The sequence below is a fragment of the Carettochelys insculpta genome, chromosome 16, assembly GCF_033958435.1.
Source record: "Carettochelys insculpta isolate YL-2023 chromosome 16, ASM3395843v1, whole genome shotgun sequence".
Taxonomy (NCBI): Eukaryota; Metazoa; Chordata; order Testudines; family Carettochelyidae; genus Carettochelys; species Carettochelys insculpta.
Genome location: NC_134152.1, coordinates 5,766,054 through 5,788,031, shown reverse-complemented (window position 1 = coordinate 5,788,031; position 21,978 = coordinate 5,766,054). Strand labels below are relative to the sequence as shown.

The following is a 21,978-nucleotide window of genomic DNA, read 5'->3' as shown; positions in this document are numbered from 1 at the left end:
GCAAGCCCATGGGCGGCCCTTGCTAAAGTGAGGCACCCAGTCTGGGTGCTGCTCAACGGTGGATGTCCGGGTGCGTACGAAAGCCAGGGAATGAACGGTCAGCAGCAGCTCCGAACCCAAAGCGGAGTGACCGAGGCCTGTGCTTAAGGCTGGTGGAAGTGCTTCTGGGGAATGGCTGTTGTGTGGCTGCCGTGTGGGCTGGACAGGGGCGTGATGCAGTGAAGCTCTGGAGGTGAAGTGCCTGGTTTCCTTGGTTTCTTTCTCCCACCATCAAAACCTGACGCATGGGGAGTGGGTCAGGTTTTTCCACACAGGGTCAAAATTTGACACCAACATTTTTGAAGAAAGGATTTTCTCTTGTGCTCTCATGACTCACAGCACCAGCAATCCCTGGGCGCAGGGATGCCCCAGGTGCACCCCTTCTCCCAAGTCAAGCCCTTCTCACCTGACCACAGCGATGGAGGTAAGACAGAAATCCCACAGTGGCCCTGCCTTATATGATACAGCATTCATCCTGCATCCTGCTGGCTTTTGGGCCACTGCGCACCAGAGGAACGGTCCAAAACTGTCCTTATATCCTATGTATTTATATTGTGGTCTTGCTGTCATTGTCTTGGCCTTTCCCTTGTTGATGCAACCAAAGACCAAGACAGTGAGTATCAACCAGTCCAGCCACAACAACACCCTCCTGGGAGGGGATGAGCTGGAGGATGTGGAGCAGTTCACCTACTTGGGGAGTATTATGGGCAGAGACGGAGGAACAGACAAGGATATCAGTGCCAGGATAGGGAAAGCAAAAGCTGCATTCAAGGCTCTTCATCCCATATGGAGTTCACAAATAATATCTGGGAAGACAAAACTGCGGATCTCAACACACGTGCGAAGAGTGCGCTCTTGTACGGATGCGAGACCTGGCATACTAAGAAGTTTTCAAATCTCAAGCTACAGACTTTCCTAAACAGATGCCTTTGCATCATACGACAAGACTTGGTCACAGATGAGGAGCTTTGGAACAGAGCAGGACAAGAACCACTTGACGTTCCAATCGAGAGAAGAAAGTGGAGATGGCCGGGCCGCGCTCTCAGAAAACCATCATCCAGCATTGTCCTTCAAGCTCTCCGGTGGAACCCGCAAGGAAAGCGCAAAAGAGGAATACCTTGGACAACATGGGGAAGATCTACAGAGACTGAAGGACAACAACTGGGGTGCTCCTGGAGCCAGCTAGAAGTTTTGTCCCAAGACAGCCAGCACGAAGTGGAGAAGACTTGTAGGTGACCTGTGCTCCACTCGGAGTACAAGGGTTTAAGTCAAGTGAGCCTTCCAGTCATGGATCTGGAGCACATCACAGCTAAGCCTCCTGTCCTCCATGTCTGCTGTGACCTCTGAGTTACTGGTCATGGCAGAAGACAGGAGACTTACACAGGGAGCAGGGCAGGGGGTCTTCAGCACCAGAGGCTGCAAACCATCGTGTCCACTGGAGATATGCGGGGTAAATGACAGCGGCCGTGGGCCCTCTTTTTTCCCTTTGTGCCTAGCTGGCCTCCTCTTTGGAGGCCCAGCTAGAGAGAGAAATTCATGGTGTTACTAGTCCTTCCTCTCCTTTCACGCTGACGTCCCTGAAATCACTCCACTGAAGCCACTGGTGTTTGCCAAACGAGAATGAGTCCTCCTGTCTCCTACCTCCCTACAGGCCATGAACAGTTCTCCCACGACTGACCGCTCTGGGAACCTCTATAGTACAAGCACAGGCACCTGTGGGTTTTCAAACAGGACTGTGACCTTAGCGCCTGATACCATTTAATTGAAACACTCTTTAGTTGCCTGTTTGACAGAGGCTGATGGTGCCACCAGGAGCTTGTATTCTAATTCATTCAGAGTTTTGGCCCTGGATTTCTGGTCTGTCCCCCAGCCCTTCACCAGGAGGGGGAGCCACTGGTCATTAACAAATTCATTCTAAAACAAGCAGCAGTCCTGTGGCACCTTAGAGATTAGGGTTACCATATATGACCTTTCAAAAAAGAGGACACCCCTGAGAGAGAGGGTATTTGTATCAGTGTCTACCCACTCACATTGTCTCAACGGGCTCTATAGAACACATTAATACAACGAGAATAGGTAGATACTGATACAGATACACTCCCTCTCAGGGGTGTCCTCTTTCTGTATGGTAACCCTATCCAAAGTTACCAGTTCATTAGGTCATGAGCTTTTGTGGGTTAAACCCACTTCCTCAGATTATTTCTCCCCATCCGAGGAAGCGGGTTTACCCACAAAAGCTCGTGACCTAATAAATGTATTAGTCTTTAAGGTGCCAGAGGCCTCCTGGCTGTTTTGGAAGCTACCAGACCAGGGCGGCTACCCCCTCTGAGATTAATTGGGGGCACGCGGCTTGATCACAAACTCGTTAGCTGCGTTCTAGAAGAGATTCATGGAGGAGACGTAAAGAGAGAGCAGGCCCTAGCCCATCAGCATGCACGTGTTTAGCCTCAGCTGTGTGCTCTGGGCAAGTGGGTGATTTGCTTTTGGTCGCGTTGTGCTTAGAAATATGGCCGCTGGGTTCCCCGGGGGAGCTGGAGCAATCAGCAGAGCTCATTCCTTAGCTAGACATTTCCTGCATGCGGTAAATGGACTCCAAGCTGTGCTAAACTCCTGCCCCTGCATTTACTCCTGCTTTGCTTTGTCGCTAGGTCTCTTTCCAGCTCTGTGTATTTGTCATGACTATCACTCAGCCTCCTAACACCTTCCAGCTGCATCAGCCTCCTGCCCCTGGAAGACCCCTTTATGTCTGCATTCCCAGTATAATTCTCTTCCCTCCGCATCTGCAGGACACTGGTGTGCAATTCCACACCATCACTTCCCTAAGAACCCGGCAGGGAGGCCGGCTCTCCGTGGTCTGCTTAAGAGGCGTAATCGCTTGCTGCAAAGTTTGCTCTGAACGAGAAGTGAGTAAAAGCAGGGGCTGGCGCAGCCTAGCATATGGTCACATTTCCAGCCTCATGCTGAACAATTACAGTGTATAGCTAAGTATTTGCCCAGATAATAATGTAGCAATTGAATGTAGCTTAGCCTCTGAGGATCGAGTGCTGGCATTCAGCCGCCGCTAGCCAAAGCACCTCTTGTGAATCATATTTGAATGTTGGCTGCTGCCTCTTTAGTTAGTCAATAATTCAACTTTGGTTTTTGGTTTCTTCTATTAAAAATGACTTTTGGCTGTAAGTGGAAAGTGTGATGAAATTGTCCGTTGGGGGCAAATGCTCAGGTTTTCGAAGAAGCTTTGAAACCCCCCTCCTGTGCCCTCCCCTGCAAGTTTATATGTGTTCAGCAACTGAGAAACCAGGTTTTTCAGGTTACATTTATAACGGTTAGTTGTGTAAAACAAAATCTGCTGCTGCTCTGTCCGTTTTTTCGGGGAACCCCGTGTAATGTTACCAGGGCTTCTGGGCCAAGTTGAGAGAACCAGTCCTGGGGAAATTACTTAAAACCAAGCCACTTACAGGCCAGGCTGAGATTTTCTTCTCAATAAGGCAGACCAGGCCAGCCCCAAAAGTACATCTGCCAGCCCCACTGGCCAGCCAGAAGCTACCCAGGCAAACCCACAGATTCTCCAGCTGCTCCGAATGCGCAGACCAGCAACCCTCCTACTCAGGTGAGGTGCTATGAAAACCTATTTCACTGAATCCATACAGATTCTTCCAGCCCCAAAGGGTCTAGCCTCGTTCCCAGGTCAATATATGGTTAGATCTTACCCAAAACAGCGCGCTGGGCCAATCCATTAGAATTAATAAAGAAAGAATAAGGTGAGAGAGAAATGATATTAGAGTGGTGCATCACATTCCTCAATTGAGGCTATTAATACAGGCCACAGGGATGTTCCAAGCTGCTACTCTTGAGCGTCTCTGCAAATACATCCTTAGGGATGGGCCCCCAGTCCACCAGGCTTAGTTCATGAGGACCGAAGAGTAAGATGGTCACTGTCGGGGCATCTTTGTAGAGTTACCATGTGGAGGGAAGAGCCCTTTCTTTCTCGCCGTGGCAATGGTGGACCGCCTGATCAGGTTGCCTGGAGTGTCATTTTGCCATCGATCGCACTCCAAATGACCAGTCTCGATGAATTTTCATAAAATGTGGATTCAGCGCCTGGGCCTTAGTCCCTTGGGTCAGCCCATGTCACCTGCCTGTGGAGGTGATCCTGCCTTTGCTTGTGAATCTCGGCACCAAAGCGTTTCTCATGCGGGTCTTAAGCCACCATCTCTAACCACCCACACAAACGTGGCACAGACACACAAGTAGCATAAACAGATTCGATGAATGACCAGCTTTTGCTCAACACCTCCCTTGGCCCACGAGGCACAAGCCTAAGTGACCACAGAAATGGTGCGGTGACTACAGAAGTGGTTTTATAACTATTGTGAAAACCCAGTAACATCACGGCCCACACCCCAAGGCGCCAGAGGAAACGGAAAGAAAAGAAGTGAAATCTATTCTGGGGAAATGCTCTGACCAGCTCGGAGAGTTAAATCTCTGTAAGACTGCGCTCTGCTAGGTGGGCGCTACCAAACCCTCATGGCCAGGGGGTGAAGATCTTCCCCTTCTGCCTTATCCCACTTCCTTTCTCTTGCAACCTCCTCCCACAAGCCCTCACTCTACGTCTGCCCCCTGAAATCAGCGTGGCCAACTCTTTTCTTAATACCCCAACTCCTGGGAGCAAGACACCGCACAGGGCTCTCAGCATTGCTTAGACAAATGCGTCAGGGTTGTGGAAGGGAAAGCTGGAAATTATAGAGCTGTGTTATTTCCCAGAGGAGAGGACTCCAACGTGCATTTCGAAATCTGTGGCTCAGGAATCATCGCTCTTGATTTTTTGCGCAGCAGGCGGCGGTGGGGCTGTCCCTGGAGTCCTTCCATCACAGCAGTTTGCCGTAGCAAAGCCGACGTGAACGTGTGACGACCCGAACTGCGCCAAAGCTTTACCACTTTCGTTTGTTGTGTGTTTTATATCCCTGTCCCCGGCCCTTCGTCTGCTCTGCGTCTTACGGCTCATCAGCACGGTGAGTTCAGGGGAATTAAGGAGTGGGATTAACATGCCCCAGTTAAACCCCATGAAGCTGTCAAGTGAACGCTCTCGTTAGAAGCAGCATGGCCTTGGTTGGCTGTCACTCAAGCCACAGTTTTGCCTTTCGGTCTCTTGTACGTGGGTACAGCCAGGGCTGTCTGGGGGGGGGTGTGGAGTCTGGGGCGCCCCCAGATGCCACAGGCTCCACCCTTTCCCCTGTTCCACCCCCGCCTGACCTCTGACCCCCTCCCCGACCAGCCCAGCTGGGGATTGCCCAGTTCTCTGCGTGCGGCTGAGAGGGCAGGTCGCTTCCCACCGCGGCGGAGAAGGGGCTCAGCGACTCAGGAGGCCACGGCGCAAGGGAATGGAGCTGGCTGCTGCTTGCGCCGCCACTGTGGTGAGAGAGGAATTAACCGGGGGGAGGGGACCCCTTGCCACTGCTGCGCCCTGCCCCAAGTAACTCTCCCACCTTCTGTCCACAGGACAGCTGGGGCGGCCGCTGCGGGGTCTGGGGCTTCTGCCCTACCTCGTCCTATCGACAGCACAGCTCTGTGCGTAGACCTAGAGGTTCGTGGTCAACCGCCCGGCCTTCTCCCAACCTAATGTATTCCCCTCCCGCTTCATCTGCTTTACCTGAGGGGCTTTTACATATTTACGACACCGACGTACCCGCCGGCTCCGCATGCACCGCTGTGGCTCTCTGAGGCGATTTGAAATATAAGCGCACTGGTGTGAGGGGCGCCGTCCCTCTGAGCTTGCCTTCTCTCCTCGCCCCGTGGGAGCGTCTGCTGGCGGTACTCTAGTTGAGACGAGGAATTATCTCGTTTGAGTATTTTCACTGCAGAGGCAATCGCTGGGAGCGACAAACAAGAGCCTCGGGGCTGCGCGTCGGCAGAGTGATTATAGCAATGCAGGCTGGATAGCAATTTCATTACCAGTCGCTTCCCTGTCCTCTGCCGCTCGATGCAGCCACAGCTCTGCTGGGAAGCTTCCTTCTCTGGTGGAGGAGACATCCTTGAGCTCTTGCCTGGTTCTCAGTGGTTCTGGGCACAGGCAGGTTTGAAGCTGATACTCCCAGGTGTCTTATTTTTCTCCCCGAGGGGGTTTGCCCCCCCCCACGTTATTTTCAGGGCTGTTAAACGAGATCCACTCAGGGATGTGAGAACAGTTCCACCTAGTTGGAGATCTGGTGTCCCGGAGCCAGGCAGTGTATAGTTTGAATAGGACTCAGGAGTCCAGGTTGCTAGTTCTCCCTCAGCTGTAGCTGCTAGACAACCCTCTGTCCGTACTACCTTCCCCGGCTTCAGTAGGACCAGGGTTTTATCCTTTGTCTAATCATAGAACTGTCAGGCCAGAAAAGACCTCACGAAGGCATCCAGTGCCCTCTGATCAGGACCAAGTGAACAGGGGTCTATCCAAACTGCCCTGAAACACCTCCATTGCTGGGGATTCCACAACCTCCCTTGGAAGTCCACTGGAGAACTTAACCACTCTTTGAGTTAGAAACTTTTGCCTAACATCTGCCCTAAATCTCTCTTGCTGCAGATTAAGCCCAGGACTACGTCTGGGTCGACACTAGAGAGTTTTGTCAACGGAAGGGCCTTCTGTCGACATAACTGAGGGAGCATCTGCACACTTATAGCATTCTGTTGACAGATGCTCGGCAGAACTCTGCATTTTCCTCATCGGCATTATCCCTCAAAAATGTGAGGCATAACAATCTCTGGACAGAGTACTGTCGAGAGACGTGCGGTGTAGATGCTTCTGTCGACAGAAAAGGCTTCCATTTGCAGAGCTGCCATTCCACTTTTTGGCACTAGAAGGCAGTGCAGTCTGGTAGAGCAAGTTGCGTGTGGATGCGACCTGTCAACAGAGATTCTGTCGAGATTTCCCTGTTGACGGTAACTTTTGTCGACAAATGTTTTTAGTGTAGACATAACCTACGTGTCCTACTTTCAGGGGACTTGGAGAACAATTGATCAGGGTTCTCTTCAGAGAAACTCTTAACATATTAGAAAGCTATTGGTCTTCTTTTCTCAAGCTTTAACACCCAGTTTTTTAACCTTTTGCTGTAGGTCAGGTTTACTAAATTTTTCTAAATTTGTTGTTGATCTGGATTCACTGTAGTGTGTCCACATCTTCCCTGAAACGCGCACCCAGGACCCTTCCCAAGATTAGTGCTTGCCTGTACTGAATTTCATCTTGTGGATGTCACCTCCATTTTCTCATTTGTCGAGCTGGTTTTGAATTCTGCAGAGCCTGGCCTCCACACGGCTTGTAATCTCTCACAGCTTGGTGTCATCCGCAACTTTTAGCAGCCCATCTCTGCTCCATTATCCACGTCACTAAAGCAAATAATGAATAGGATCAAACCCAGGGTTGATCCCGGTGGGAGCTCATTAAACACGCCTTTCCATGAGTGTGGTCTTTCAGCTGTTGTAGGGCAAACGTTGCATGTGACAAGCAGGTCATATTAACGCGCAAACTTGAACCAGGTTAGTTAACCTATTAAATGCGGGTTCGAAGTCAAGAACAGTCAAGGTCAAGTTACGCTGAACAGAATGTTAGCTGGTTGTGAATTAAACTGATGGATCCAACGGGGATTAAGCGTATGGCCATGTTTGATCTCCCGGGTTTTGATTTCGTGCAACTATTGGGGACATGCTAAATTGAACTGCTGTGGTGATCGCATTGGACCCCTTACTCCTGGCAGTTGCAAGAACTAAGAGAATTCAAGGGGTGAATTTCTCTCATTGACCTCCCGCTGTGCGGACGGTGGCAAAAATTGATTTTAAATAAATCGACTCCAGCTGCGCAATTCTCTGAGCTGCATTTACGTGTCTAAAATTGATTTTTCCCTCCTAGTTTAGACCTGGCCTAAGTGTAGGCTGCAGAGACACAGTGGGAAATATGTCTTGTGCTTGTGTATACTGACAGCAAAGTTGTGTTAAGGAAGCATGTTAGTTAAGGTGATTGTGAATGTCATGTTTTAACATTGTCTCATCGTCTAGTGCACACAAGTTACTTAATTATATATGTGGCATTCTGTATGCTGTGAATATCGATACCTCTGTAAAGAAGGGCTGGTTTATGTTTCAGGTGTTGGTCTGGGACAAGGATCTGGATTCACACCATCTGAGAAATCTACTGTGTGTATTTTAGAGTGCATGTGTCTGTCTGTCTGTTGGTGCTGCGTTTGTTCAAGAACTTCTCTTAAACTGTAAGAGCTACAGCCACACAATTTGTTACGCATCTTCCTCTCACCCTAACTTAAGTCAAGGCCAGTGTTTGGCTTTGTCTGGAAGGTGGGAAACGCCTGAAATCCCCAGGATTTCCCAGAGCGTAGAATGGGAGGGGCACCAACAGGAGGGGTGACGTACTTCAGACTCACCACTGGGGGCAGCAAGCCCGAGGAACAGAGATACTGCAGTGCCCAGTAGGGACAGTCACAGCAGGAAAACATTGGCCACATGGAGACAAGGTTCTCCACCCTGCCAGGAGAGATGAGTGGCCCTCTACCCCACCGCACCCCTTCCACACAATTAGCCCCCAGTCATTTGCATAAACCTTTTTCCTGTTATATTCCAAACAGAAAACCCCGTATTTCACTTAAATACCCAGCAACGCCAGGTCAGTTTGCTAGCAATAACTATACCTTAGTTCACTGGCATCTGGCAAGGATGATCACAATGTCGATGAGCTGTTCGGATGCTGTGGGGTTGGATGATGATGGAGGTTGGTATTTCAGTGCCCGTCACTGTGGTTTCTTGGTCTGGAAAGGGTGAATGTGTCAGCAGAGCAGACTGAGGCTGGGCAGCAGGCCGAGGGGTCAGTCGCCAGGGCCAGGGTCAAAACTGGAGGTCAGGAATGGGACACCTGAGCCAGAGGGCCAAGCTGGAGTCAGGAGTCAGCTGCCCGCACCAGGGACCAGAACCAGAGATGGGGAACAGGAGTAAGAAGGGGCTCAGGTAAGGAAGGGCTCAAGGCAAGGACAGGACTGAGGCCAGACAAGCGGGAAGGCAGATGTGGCAGGTACAGGGTACCGTAGGGACGGACCAAAGCATTGAGAAGCCAGTGAGCAGCTGCTGCTGCTGCTGGCTTCAGACCTTGGCAGCCAGTCAGGCTGCCAGGCTAATCGGGCAGCCGCAGGGAGGTGGTGGAATCTCCAGCCCTAGAGGCTTGACAAAGCCCGGACTGGGAGGATTTAGTTGGGGTTCATCCTGCTTCGGGCAGGGGGCTGGACTCGACGACCTCCTGAGTTCCCTTCCAGCCCTAGGACTCTATGATTCTAGGAGTGGGCCAGCTGTGTTGAAAAGGCCACCCGGAGACTCGGGGCTTGTCTACACTTACTGCTGGGTCAACACACTGGAGGTCAATCTTCCAGGGTTCGATTTAGTCGGTCTAGTGAGGACCTGCTGAATCGAATGCTGAGGGTGTTCTGTCGCTCACAGTACTCCCAGTCGGGAGAAGTTAGGGAAGTCAATGGGAGCATGAGGATGGCGGAGAAATTCGACCTATTCCGTAGCTGGAGCTGTGGGTCGTGAGTCAGCTTTCTCCCCTTGTGTAGACCTGGCCTAACTCTGCTGGAGGTCTGGGCTCCTAACAGACTGCTTGCTTGCAACCCACACTGGTTAATGCACCAATGTATTTATTTTCTTCATAATACACTTTAAAAGACTCTTTCAAATGTGTTGTCTGAGGAGGGGCCAATGCCGTGAGGATGGCAGGAGACGTCTCGGCCGGGTCTCCTTCCTTTGCTGCACGCCTCTTCTTGTCTGACACCCACCCCAAGCAGCTGCACCCTCAGCGGCTGGCTGAGCCTGAGGAAGGGACTTGCCTCTCTAACACCTGAGGCTGCATCTTCCAGGCGGGTAAGCAGGGTCACAGGCCTCCCTCCCCAGGCTGTATCGGGCCAGCAGCAGCCTTTCTGGACGGGGCTTGCTTTGCCTGCATCCTTCAACCCACTGCATTTCCCCCCCCTTATTCTCTTTTCTTTTTCGCCCCCACCCCCATGCATTTCTGTCCATGCAGAAAGGAGTGCTGGCGTCCGCTCTTGGCTTTACGGGGAGCCTTTTGTCCCCAGGGAGCACCAGGGGCAGCTTCTCTCCCAGGAGAGCGCGAGTCTGAGTCCCTAGCCTGTGTGAGACTCTTTGGCTACGTCTACACGTGAAGCCAACATCGAAATAGCTTATTTCGATGTAGCAACATCGAAATAGGCTATTTCGATGAATAACGTCTACACGTCCTCCAGGGCTGGCAACGTCGACGTTCAACTTCAACGTTGCGCGGCACCACATCGAAATAGGCGCTGCGAGGGAACGTCTACACGCCAAAGTAGCACACGTCGAAATAAGGGTGCCAGGCACAGCTGCAGACAGGGTCACAGGGCGGACTCAACAGCAAGCCGCTCCCTTAAAGGGCCCCTCCCACACACAATTGCACTAAACAACACAAGATACACAGAGCCGACAACTGGTTGCAGACCCTGTGCCTGCAGCATGGATCCCCAGCTGCCGCAGCAGCAGCCAGAAGCCCTGGGCTAAGGGCTGCTGCCCATGGTGACCATAGAGCCCCGCAGGGGCTGGAGAGAGAGCATCTCTCAACCCCCCAGCTGATGGCCGCCATGGAGGACCCAGCAATTTCGACATTGCGGGACGCAGATCGTCTACACGGTCCCTACTTCGACGTTGAACGTCGAAGTAGGGCGCTATTCCGATCCCCTCATGAGGTTAGCGACTTCGACGTCTCGCCGCCTAACGTCGAAGTTAACTTCGAAATAGCGCCCGACGCGTGTAGCCGCGACGGGCGCTATTTCGAAGTTAGTGCCGCTACTTCGAAGTCGCGTGCACGTGTAGACACGGCTTTTGTGTGCGTTTTGCCTGGGGTAGGCGAGGAAGACCGAGTCGGTGCGAAAGGGCGCGAGTGGGAATGTGTCGGTCACAGAGGAAGGGGAGGGGAAATGGACTGAGAAAAAGGGCGGGGGGCGGCGTTACAAGGCCCCTTTCGAGCTGGGCAGGAGGCGCTAGCATTGGGCACATTTTTCGTTGCATCCCCATCCCTCTTTTGGGTGGGAAGCAGGGCTGGGACTCCAGCAGCGTGTGCTTGAGCGGATCCCAGGTCCCTTGCAGCTCCCAGCTAGCAGGCAGGGCTATGCTCCTTGTCTGTGTCCCACGACTCTCAGGGAGACCTTGAGCACCATATGTGTCTGGGCTTCCCGGTGGGTGACGTGAGAGTAGGCTCAGTGGCTGCCCAGCACCGGCAGCAGCCAGGAGGACGGGAGGGCTGGTCTGCATGGCTCACTCCTTCCAAAGGTTGTGGCACAGGCAAGCCTGTAATTAGCAGGTAGTGCCAGAGCTGCGGCTGCCTCCCGGACACTTCAAGTTGTTTGAGGCCCTTCCTAGCTATGTTCCTTCGATAGCTCAGCTGGCAGAGCGGAGGACTGTAGGCTGCCGTTCCTGGCTATCCTTAGGTCGCTGGTTCGACTCCGGCTCGCAGGACAAGGCTTTTGTTTACTTCCTTAGGTGAACCTTGTCTTTCACCGCGCCGGGGATAGAGCTGCAGCCATCAGCCTGCCTGGCCGCCGGGTCACTCGATCTCTGCAGGCTCTCCTGTGCACTCTGGCACTCCACCAGGACGAGAAGAGAGCAGCCCCAGCCGACCTGACCTGACCGCTGCCGCCACCATGGTGACTGCCTCCACTCAGCTACGTAGGTGAGCTCGAGGGCGGATGCTTCGTGTAGCCAAGGCCTCAGCGCTCCCACGCTGGCCCTTGCTGTGTCTCGCTCCATTGGTGCCAGGCTGGCCGCCGGAAATCAGCTGCATTTAAAGCACACTTGCTGTTATCACCTGCCCCCCAGCTCCTAGCCCAGAGTTTATCGCTCAATCGGTGGAGCGCCTTGAGCTGCACCCCCCGCGCTCACTGCCTGGACCGCCAGCTACAGACCTCAGGCGTCACCAGGACCGTTTCGCTCCCTCCCAGCAGGACGCCCTCGCCGAAGAGGGCAGAGTCGTGCCTGAACTGCGCCCAGGTAAGCAAAAGGAGACCCGGACTCACAGCGTTTCCTCTGCCGGCACCTCTGCAGGGCCGCTGGCGGGGCGCCGAAGGGGCCAGTTCTGAGGCTCCTGGCGGCTGCAGCTGCGGCTGGTCTTAGTGCAACTGCAGCGGTAGCTGGGGCGCTGGGCCCCTTTGAGTAAAATCACTGCCGGGAAGCTGCACTGGGTGCTCCATGGGGGCTGAGGGCTGGCTGCCTTCATTCCACCCACTTCCAATGAAGGCCCCACCCCTTCCGGGGCGCAGAGCCTGCCCCCCACACGCACCTTGCCCTGGGGCCAGTGGTGGGGCGGTCCCTTCCAAGGATGGACCCGGTGTCCCCGGCGCTGGGGGGTGGGGTGGAGCAAGGGTAATGAAGATTGCGTCCCTCCAGCCAGAAGTGACCTTCAGAGGAGATCTCTACCGTTGCGTGTTGCGGGGGGTTAGGGACACACACGTGTTCTCGCGCGCGCACACTGCTGCTCTGGCTCTGCCGTCGCATTACCGCGGGAGACAAAAGACCTCCTGAAGCCACTCCAGTTCTGACTGGCGCAGAGTGTTCATTATCAGCTAATTGCCGTATGCAGCCGGCTAATGGGGACCTGCTGGTCATCTCAGCTTGTTAAAACGACCTCCCCTTGCCCCCCGCCCCCAGCATCGTGCATGTGGTTTCCTGACCTACCTGGGGCCACAAGGGCCCACGGATTCCCTCTGTCCCGGTGTGGGGCTGGGAATAGAGCCGTCCGTGGGGCTCATGGGAAGGAGGAGGAACGGGGCAGCCGCTCTGTGCTGAGAGCAGCGGGCAATGCACGCGGAGGTCAGAGGTGTGCCCAGGGCTGGGCCGTGGGAATAAAAGCCGTTCCTCTATGCTGGTCAGGCTGCTGTCCTGGGGCAGGGAGGCACAATATGTGGGATGGGCGTAGCAGCCCCCAGAGGTTGGCAGGGAGCATTCCTGAACTCACTGGCTTCGCATGAGTTACAATAAACCTTCCCCTCCGCTGCCTTTCTAGCCAGGCTCAGGAGAAGCTGCGTATTGCTAAACAGGCACTGGTGTGTACCTCTAGGCTGGTGCATGGACTGCCTCTAGCCAGCCTGGGCGTGGGGGTTCTAGAAAAGTCACGTTTTCGGGGCTGTACATTGGACCTAGCAATCCACCTGGCTGCACTTCCTGGGGCAGTGCTGCTTGACACCTGGTCTGGGCCTGGACTTGGAAGTTCTGCCGTCTCCTGTGATGGATGCAAACAGTCAAGTGCCTAGCAGTGGGCTGCTTTAGCTTATACCAGGTTTTTTATGGGTAGGGCGAGTGGTTGGTTGCTCCAAAGTCCCGGCCTGGATTCCTCCCAGGATAGCTTGGCCGTGCCGTGGGATGGTTTGTCATGTTGTCTCATGCCTCTTGTGCTGCTTTCGTTGTGTATTATTCGGCAGAATCGACTCCGGAGGCCCTGCCACTGCCCTGCGTTCCTAGTGCATTCAGCATTGTGAAGGCCTTGTCGAGATTTTTCAGAGCAGCTTATTTTATCCCCCTCCATCAGCTTGAGGGTCAAGGCTCCTTTTTCAGCCTAGCTGTGGAGCTGGAAACACTCAGAAGTAGAATTCTCCCTGCAGCAGTTGGAAAGCTAAGAGCCCTTCAGCATCACCCACAAGGACACATCTCTCAAGATTATTCAGTTCCTAGGCATTTGTTTAACTCCTCTGCCTGCAGCTGAGTTTTCTTTTTGCCTCTCATCTGGCCCCTTTGCACTGCTCAAGTGGTGTAAAAGTGAGGCTTCTGTCTCCGAACTCCCTGCTGGAGGGGCAACTCTCTCCATTAAGCTAATAGAGCTCCCACCCCTGCCACCTGCCCCATGCCCCCTGGCCACAGGTGTGAAAGGTGTATCTGAGCTTTGCTATGTTGATTCTCCACTGGTGGGATCTGGTAGGGGTGTATGGGGTGCCCAGGGAGGGGTAGCATCTCTGGTGTGGGGACTTGTCGTGTCTCTTCGGGGGCAGTTTGTGCACCTTTGGTCCCCACCTGGCACCCAGCCATCACCTGTGGCTCCAAAAAGCTGTAGCATGCAGCAGCCACACCCTGCTTCGACAGGCAGGCTAGACCAGGTGAGGGGAGCCGGCAGGTCTGGAACCTGCGGTGAGATAGGGAATTGCCTATCCCAGCATGCAAAGTCGGCCCCAGCGGATTGGGCGGATGAGATCAACAGCAAGATCCAACGACCAGGAAGGCGGTTCTGCAACGCTCTGTGGAGAGCGAAGGGCACGCCAAGGCCCCAAAGACAGCACGGCCATCCACTGCAGCCTAGGACGTCCCAGCCATGACTTCTTTTCGTACCACTGGAACCAGGCTTCTGAGGTCGAGGGAGTGGAACTGCCCCTGTGCAACGGCTTTTCTGCTCGAAACATTCTCCCGCACAGGTTCTTTGCACGTTCTCATCACGTCTGTCTACCTCAAAGTCCTGCGGCGACGGCGGAGGCGCGAAGCGACAGGTGGAGGTGACCAATGGGAGTCGTAGCTCCAAACCTGCACGTAGGCGGCCTGTGGACTTTGGTCGCTCGACTCTGACCCCGGAACGATGGAGGAGTTCGGCAGCATCCCAGGCGACTGAGCAGGCCCTTATAGGAACAGCGCCGCTCACCTTCAAAATGAGGGAGGGGGCTAGAAAAGGTGTCCCAAAAATTGCTCGTCCCAACCAAAATGGCCAGCGTGCCGCAGCGGGCAGGTTTACCCTCACAGCAGTCGAAAAACAGTGGAAAGAAAGATGATATTTGCAGCAAGGAACGGTCGCACCCTCTTGGACATGGAGAAGGCTACAAGGCCTGAGAGAAGAACGGCCCTCATAGCAAGAGGACTGGCACGTTATCACATGGACAGAGCCGCCCTCAGCGAGACCAGACTGGCAGAGGAAGGATCCATCTGTGAGCCAGGTCGGCCCAGCTGGCGGAGGATCCCTGTGCCACAGGTACAGGCTGGTTGTTGGGGGCTCCCAGGAGCCTGTGTTTGCGTGTGTTACCTGCACACCTAGGGGTGTGTCACTGACCCATGCGGGGGCTCCTACACCAGCTGCACGCAGACAGCGTGAGACTCCTCTTCCGCCTTAGCTGAGAGCTAGCCGGCTTTCAGCTCAAACCAGTGAGGTCCCAGGTTTGAGCCCGCCTGTGGGCGGTTACATGCACACACTGACCATGCTGAGGTGACACCGGGGTGCACCCTCAGCAACCCAGCTTGAGGTTCCCTTTGGCCTGCTGGGGGTCAGCACCCCACAGCCAGGGCGGGGGAGGCCTGTGCTCCCTGGGCCTGCATGAGAAGAAGCACTGGTCTCGCCTGGGCAGGGGAGATGGTGCATTACTGGGGTGCTGCTGTCAGCCGGTCTTTGGGTGACGCCTCGTGCAGGTGGGCTGCTCGGAGGGTTGCCATGCGTGCCCATCGAGTGGGCAGCGTGCCACAGGCCCTGCAGCTTGTGCCCCTCCCTGCTGCTGGGGCTGGCGGTCGGCCTCAGCTGGGCTTCGCCGAGCAGCAGTGGGCCCTGCAGCCGCTGCTCATGGGAGCCGGGGCCTGACCCCACACAACACGGATCACTGGAGCAGCCTAGCTGGTGCTGCCCCATGCAGTCAGCTCTCTGGCAGTGCCATCTCCTGGCTTCCCGGGGAACTGGGAGTGAGGGAGCCCAGCCAGTGTGGGGTTGGAGCTGCTGTTTTCTGGGTGTGTGGGGCTCTGAGTCTCCAGGATCTTCCCCCACCCTGGAAACTCCCCCTTGGCAGAGTCCTTCTCTAAATGTCAGCAAACGGCGTGGGGCGCCGGAGGAGTGGGCTGCAGCTGGAGGCCTGTCACCGGGCACCTTGCTGGGCAGCGACCAGGCAATTCACCCTCCCAGGGCAAACGGGGCCTGGCTGAATCTCCTCACAGCAGCAGCTGAGCAGTTCTCAGCTCTGCCAAGAGCGGGGAATGTGAGCTAAGCTGAAGTCCCCCGGCTGTCCTCTAGCGGGCAGCACCTGGAACGGGTCCCATCCTCTGGATCTGGGCACTGGGAGACCTGGCTTAGTTCCCTCACCCTCGGGGGGGTGGTCTCTGTGGCTTAAAGTAGAGCCTGGTGGCCTGTGGAGCCCATGGAGACGGGCTCCACCAGCCTCAGGAAACGGTCAGAGGGCTGTGCTAGCTTCCCGGCAGCGTGTTCCAGGGCTGTCATGCAGGGCTCTTTCCACAGCGTGGGGCCAACGCCGGGGTTTTTCCCCTTAAAGTTGGGGCTGGGGGGGGAATGACCCCTTGACAGAGCCTTCCTCCTCCTCAGCCCCTGGTCCCAGCCCACAGCTCACGTGGGACTCTCCCTCCCACGTGGCAATGAACTCAATAGACTCCTCCGAAGTGAACAGGAGCAGGGAGCGATGGTAGGCCCAGAGCTGCGCCTCCGGTCCTAGTCACGGCTGCTGGGATGAGGAAGCAGAGGAAGGCTGGGATGGCGTTACATGCTGGGCTTCTCTCTCCCAGCTGCGGGAGATGCCGCCCCGGGTGCTCTGCCAGCCGGCTTGGGGTGGAGATGTGCTGATCGTTTTCTTGTGTGCTGAGGGCAGGCACGTATTTCAGCCCTCAGCCCTACAAAGAGGGAGGGAACCTACTAGCCCACCAGGGCCTGGGCACATATCACCTGGCTCTGGCGTTGGTTATGAAGCCATGAGGGCTGGACGGGTAGTACGGTCCGGTGGGCTGAGAACCAGAAGATCTCTGCACTAGGCCCACCCCTCCCAGTGGCCTTAGCCAGATCACTTCCTCTCCGTGCGCCTCAGTTCTTGCGTCTGTAAGGTGAGGGGAGCGATACGTGCCTGCTTTGGAGACCCGCCAGTTTGGTGAGGGCCCAGCCCCTTGAAGGTAATTCAGCGCTGACCTCCAGGGGTTTGAGAAGGAGGGCCTATGCGTGGGTGGTCTGGGGTGGAGGTCTTTGCAGGCGCCCCTGGCCTTGTCACTCCCAGCTGTCAAAGCCTGCTGGTCCCAGCAAAAAGCAAGGGGAACAAACCCAGACAAATGGTTGGTCTGTCACCTTTCCCACTTCGTGTAAGCCCCTCCCGAGAGCATCTCCTGTCTCTAGCTTTGGCTGAAGCTTGGAAATAGTTCTTACTTATCCAGACCTGTCAGTCTGGGCCTTATGCAAAATCCCCGTTGTTATCATCAGTGCCGTTTTTGGTATTAGTGGGTGACAGTGGTTTGCTGCAGTGATATCTCTGCTATTGATGGAGATGGCAAGGGAGGGAGCTCTTTAGCCAGCGAGCCCTGGTTTTCTCTTCCCTGTGAGAGAGGCACATCTGACTGCTCTTTGAGTGGCAGGAGCTCTAGCCTGAGAAAATTCCTGGCTGGCCTGAGCTGGCAGCTGGAGAAAAAACTTAGTCTGGCCATTTGAAATGCTCCCTCCAGGCAGACAGATGCTTCTGCTGGGATAGGATTGTCCAAGCCAATCCTTCTTGGCCTTGGTGCAGAGCCTTGGAACAGGTAATCACGTGGGGCTGTGAAGCAAAGGAACAGGGAATGGAGCGCTGTTGGTAAGAAGGGCAAATCTTCCTCGGCTGAAAGGCCTTTGGTGAGGGGCCATGGAAGGACAAAACAAGGCTGACTATCAAAGCGGTCAGGGAACGTAGCTCATTAGACTGCAGGGTTCGTTCCTCCCTCACTGAGCGTTGGGCAAGAGGATGCAGCGTGGGTGGTGAAGGACACTGCCAGCTCCCCCTGGGGTGGAAAAAGCGGGCCACGTTTCTGCCTCTTGCGGCATCCAGACCCGAGGCTGAGTAAGGATCCAGCTTTCTGCTGGCTTAGAATCATAGAATCCTAGGGTTGGAAGAGACGTCAGGTCATCAAGTCCAACTCCCTGCTCAAAGCAGGACCAGTCCCAATAAGTCATCCCAGTCAGGGCTTTGTCAAGCTGGGACTTAAAAACTTCTCGGGATGGAGATTCCACTAACACTGGCTCTCTGGGTAACCTATTTCATGTGGAGAGCGCAGCTGCAGAGTCTCTGCTCTGTCTCTGCTAGTGAAATAGCTCGGCAGGGCGAGCAGGCAGAGTCCTGGTTTAGTTAGGAAAGAAGCAGATGAACCTTGAAAATGACCAGGGGTGGGTGTAAGAGGAGTGAATTCCAAACACCACTTGACCACAGCGGAAGGCAATGGGAGTCTGGTGGAGCGGTAACGCTGGGGGAAGAAGTCTAGGAATTTACTCTAGATCGTCAACCTTGCCCCAGGGCATGGTTCTGCTCCTGTGGTGGGATAACTGAACTGCATTGCTCCTCCTAGCCTTGTCTATGTCTCTTCTCTCTTTCCAAAGGGCTCCCATCATGTGCTCTCCTTGTCGTAGCGGTCACTGCGAATTAGGTACCCAACAAGAGCAGTGAGTGGGGACTGCTAAGCGTCTACCTAGAAGTGGTGAGTGAGCCGCTCTTCTGGTTGGACTTGTTGTAGGTCATGTGGTGTGGCCACACCCTAGTCTCTGGTGCTGATACTCGTGCTGGAGTTCAAAAGTAGCCGTCTGGGTCTATTTACTGACCTTTCTGTAGCATTTCTGCTGGAAGGCGGGTTTGCTAAGGAAGCAAATGCAAAAAGGCTGGGTAGCCCCACAAAACAAGCAAACGTTTCTTTGGATTGGAATCCTGGGAAAGAGTTAAAGACAGAAAGTCCTGACACCCCCAATACTAGAAGAATCATAGTATCATAGAACACGAGAACTGGAAGGGAACTCAAGAGGTCGTCAAGTCCAGTCCCCTGCCCTCATGGCAGGACCAAGCACCCTGGCTGTCATCCCTGGTAGATATTTATCTAACCTGTTAAGTATCTCCAAGGATGCGGATTCTACTGTGACCCTAGGCAAAGCAAAGTCAATGGTATTTGGAGATAAGGAAATAGGAAGGAAGATCAGGGTAGATGGTATTGAACTAGAAAACGTAGAGAAGTTCACATATGTAGGGAGCAACATAACATGATCTAGACTGTAAGAAGGAAATAGAGACTAGAATAGCAGAAGCAAGAGTGAGTTTGAAGACGGTGGGTAAGATCTGGAAAAGCAAAGCAATTAGCTTAGGAACGAAGCTGAACGTCTTGAAAACGTGTGTATTCAGCAGCCTGTTGTGCAGATGTGAGACATGGGTGATAACGAGAGACTTGAAAAGAAGAATATTGGCATTCAAAATGAGTTGCTATGGAAAGATTCTGAGAATAGGATGGATGCAGAAGGTCACCAGTGAGGAACTGTATGGAAAGATACAGCCGAAAGAGAACCTGCCGCAGAAGGTTATAAAACAGAAGCTACAACTATTCAGGCATATTTGCAGAATGAACGAGGAATGAAAAATGAAGACCCTGGCCTTTGGCATAATGGACGGTTCGAATAGGAGAGGCAGGCCCCACAGAGAACGGGTAGATGGTGTCGTAGATTGGTGCAGAACTAGTCTACAAAAATGAAGCCACTCTGCACTGGACAGGGAAAGACGGAAAGGAATAGTGAGAGAGGTATCAGACACCAACGGGCGCTGAGCCCACCGTTATTGATGATGATGACTTAACCAAACTCACCCTGCTGCGATTTAAGCCCGTTGCTTCTTGTCTTGAGAAGGTTCCTGTGTACTGATCCCTGATGCAGGAGCTTCTACACCATGCGACTCAGCTTGCCTCTGCCATTCCACTAACCGCCCCAGTCTTCCCTAGAGAGAGCACCGTCTAAGGTGGCTTTCCCAGTGGCTCCTCCACCTGCTGGGAACTCAAATCAAACCTGCCCCTTCCCCCAGTCCTGTGTCGCAGCGTAGCCAGAGAGGTCCAAATTCTGGAACGGGGTTGGTCTCCCAAGCTGCTGTTCTGGCCGAGCAGGTGGCAGGAGGTGCGTCACCAGGCAGAACTACTGCAGAGAGTGACCTGGAGGAAGGAATGGCGGGGGGCGGACAGCTGCTGTGTGGCAGGTGCATACGGGCCTCTCCTCCAGGCCCTGGGAGGACATCTGCTTTGCTACTTTACCCCAGTGCAGGTGGGGATTCAGCAAAGAATGGGCTGCTTAGTTCTTGCTAGCAGAAGCGCCGGTGACCAGGCAGGAGCAGGGCTGAAAAAGCTACGGTCCCGTAGCAAGCAGTGCCCCGGCCATCCAGGGCTGGACAGGCCCTGTGCCGGGGAAGGAGGTTGGAGATTTGAATCCCTGATCTGCATTTTCCTCTGAACTGGGGCTCTTTAAAGGCTGTAAGTGCCCTGTGCTGAGCACTTGGCCGGCTGCACAGGAGAGATTCAGGTGATGCCCAGCTGAGCGCCCACAGCCAGCAGTCTGTGTTTGTAGTGGTGGTGCACATCCTTGTAGGCCTGGGTGCACGTAATAACATTTATTCTGCCCGTGGATTTTAAAAAATAGCAGGAACCTTACCACGAGAGCAGCACCGCAGGCGCCATTGAAACGAGGCGTAACTAGGTGAAACAGACAGAGCTCGACAGATGTAAACAGCACCCGTGGGACAGACCCACTCCTGAGAGAGCTTAAAGTGAGGGTTTGCTAATCCTTTAGCTTAGAAAGAGTGACACCGTCTCATGGACCTGCCACCTCTGCCTCTCCCCCCCCCACACACACACACATGCTCTTTTGCACGGAGACCACGGCTGCGGAGTCCCTGCCCAGCATCTCCTCACTCAGATCCCTCCGAAGCCCTCGCCGCTTCAGCATCGGCTGCCAGGAGTGAGTCCCGTGAGCTTGGACAAAACCCAACAAGCTCCCAGTCATTGGCTCTGGGCGCTGCTTAGTCCTTCTGCCTCTGCCGCCGAGGTTCCACCACGATCCCCTGGACGCGCCTCAGAGCAGAAATGGGTTTTGTCAAACGTACAGGGCCGAGCACGCTGCTAGTGCGTAAAGAGTGAATAACCGGAACCAGCCCCAGCAAAACGGAAAGCCCCTGTTATTTCACCAAGCCTGGGACCCTCTCGCCTGCTCTTCCCCAGCGTGCTAGCCATGTTCTCCCAGCCATGTCCTCCAGTCTCTTGGGACAAGAAAAACCATCAAGGTAATTATCTATTGGACTAGCAGGAGATGAGGGTGGAGAAATAACCAGGGGCCCCTCCCAGCAGAATGTGCCGCTGAGAACTGGCACTTTGTGACATGCATGTCCCAGAGAGCCTCAAGGCCTTAGGCACATCCGGAGTTAGTGGACTTCACCTGTCACAGGAGCAGGCTGGGCTCATGACACGCCTAGGAAGCTGAGCTGGGAAGTGCCACGGCCCAGGCAGCAGCCCCACTGGGGGCAGGCCCGAGGAAGCAGGGAGGGCACTGCCCTCCGGAAGGAGCCTGTCTCCTGCTCTGGGTTCAGGACATTTTCAGCTGTTGGAGGACGAGGGAACCCAGGCAGGCTGGGTTACAGCGTGGACAATTCAGAAGCTTTTCCTCGCCCAGAGAAGGCTGGAAGTCAGGCTGGTGTGGAGAGCGAGCACCAGCTGGAATGGAGAGCCCAGGGCCTGGGGGCAGCCGGGCTCAAGCAGGGCTGAGGCGACACCTGAAGCCCTTTGGAGACATCCACCAGGGAGGCTGTGAATGCGGTGCTGGTGATGCTGAGATCTCCCACTGCGCCTCACAGCCACTCTGCCCCACAACCCCACTCCCTGCAGGTTGGAGCCAGGACCCCTGCCCGCCCCAGTGTGGGAGGGGGCCCAGGAATCCCTTGCACCCCTGGCTGTTTACTTTCAGCTGAGCAGCTGGGTTAAAAGGTGTCAGGTTGGGTAGTTCTGGGAAAGCCTCTGCAGGGGGGAGCTGTGTTTGGAGAAGGGATTTCTCCACCCCTCCCACCTGGGCTGCTAACCCCCTCCCCTTGCACTCCCCAGGCCGGCAGGAGAGCTAACCCCTTCCCTGCCAGACACAGGCTCACCCAGCCTTTGCTTTAGCCTTGGGGGGCAGCAGGGGGTGGGCACCGATTT

The 21,978-nt window shown here is 54.6% G+C and overlaps 1 protein-coding gene and 1 non-coding gene across 2 annotated transcripts in view; both read left to right on the top strand.

Moving 5' to 3' along the window:
• The window catches only part of SEPTIN12 (septin 12), a 120,470-nt gene that overhangs the window by 36,368 nt on the left and 62,124 nt on the right, over positions 1-21,978 (top strand). The window lies entirely within an intron of this gene.
• On the top strand, positions 11,462-11,550 carry TRNAY-GUA (transfer RNA tyrosine (anticodon GUA)). Its single transcript is given in 2 exon segments — positions 11,462-11,498; positions 11,515-11,550. It is a non-coding gene; the product is annotated as a tRNA-Tyr (tRNA).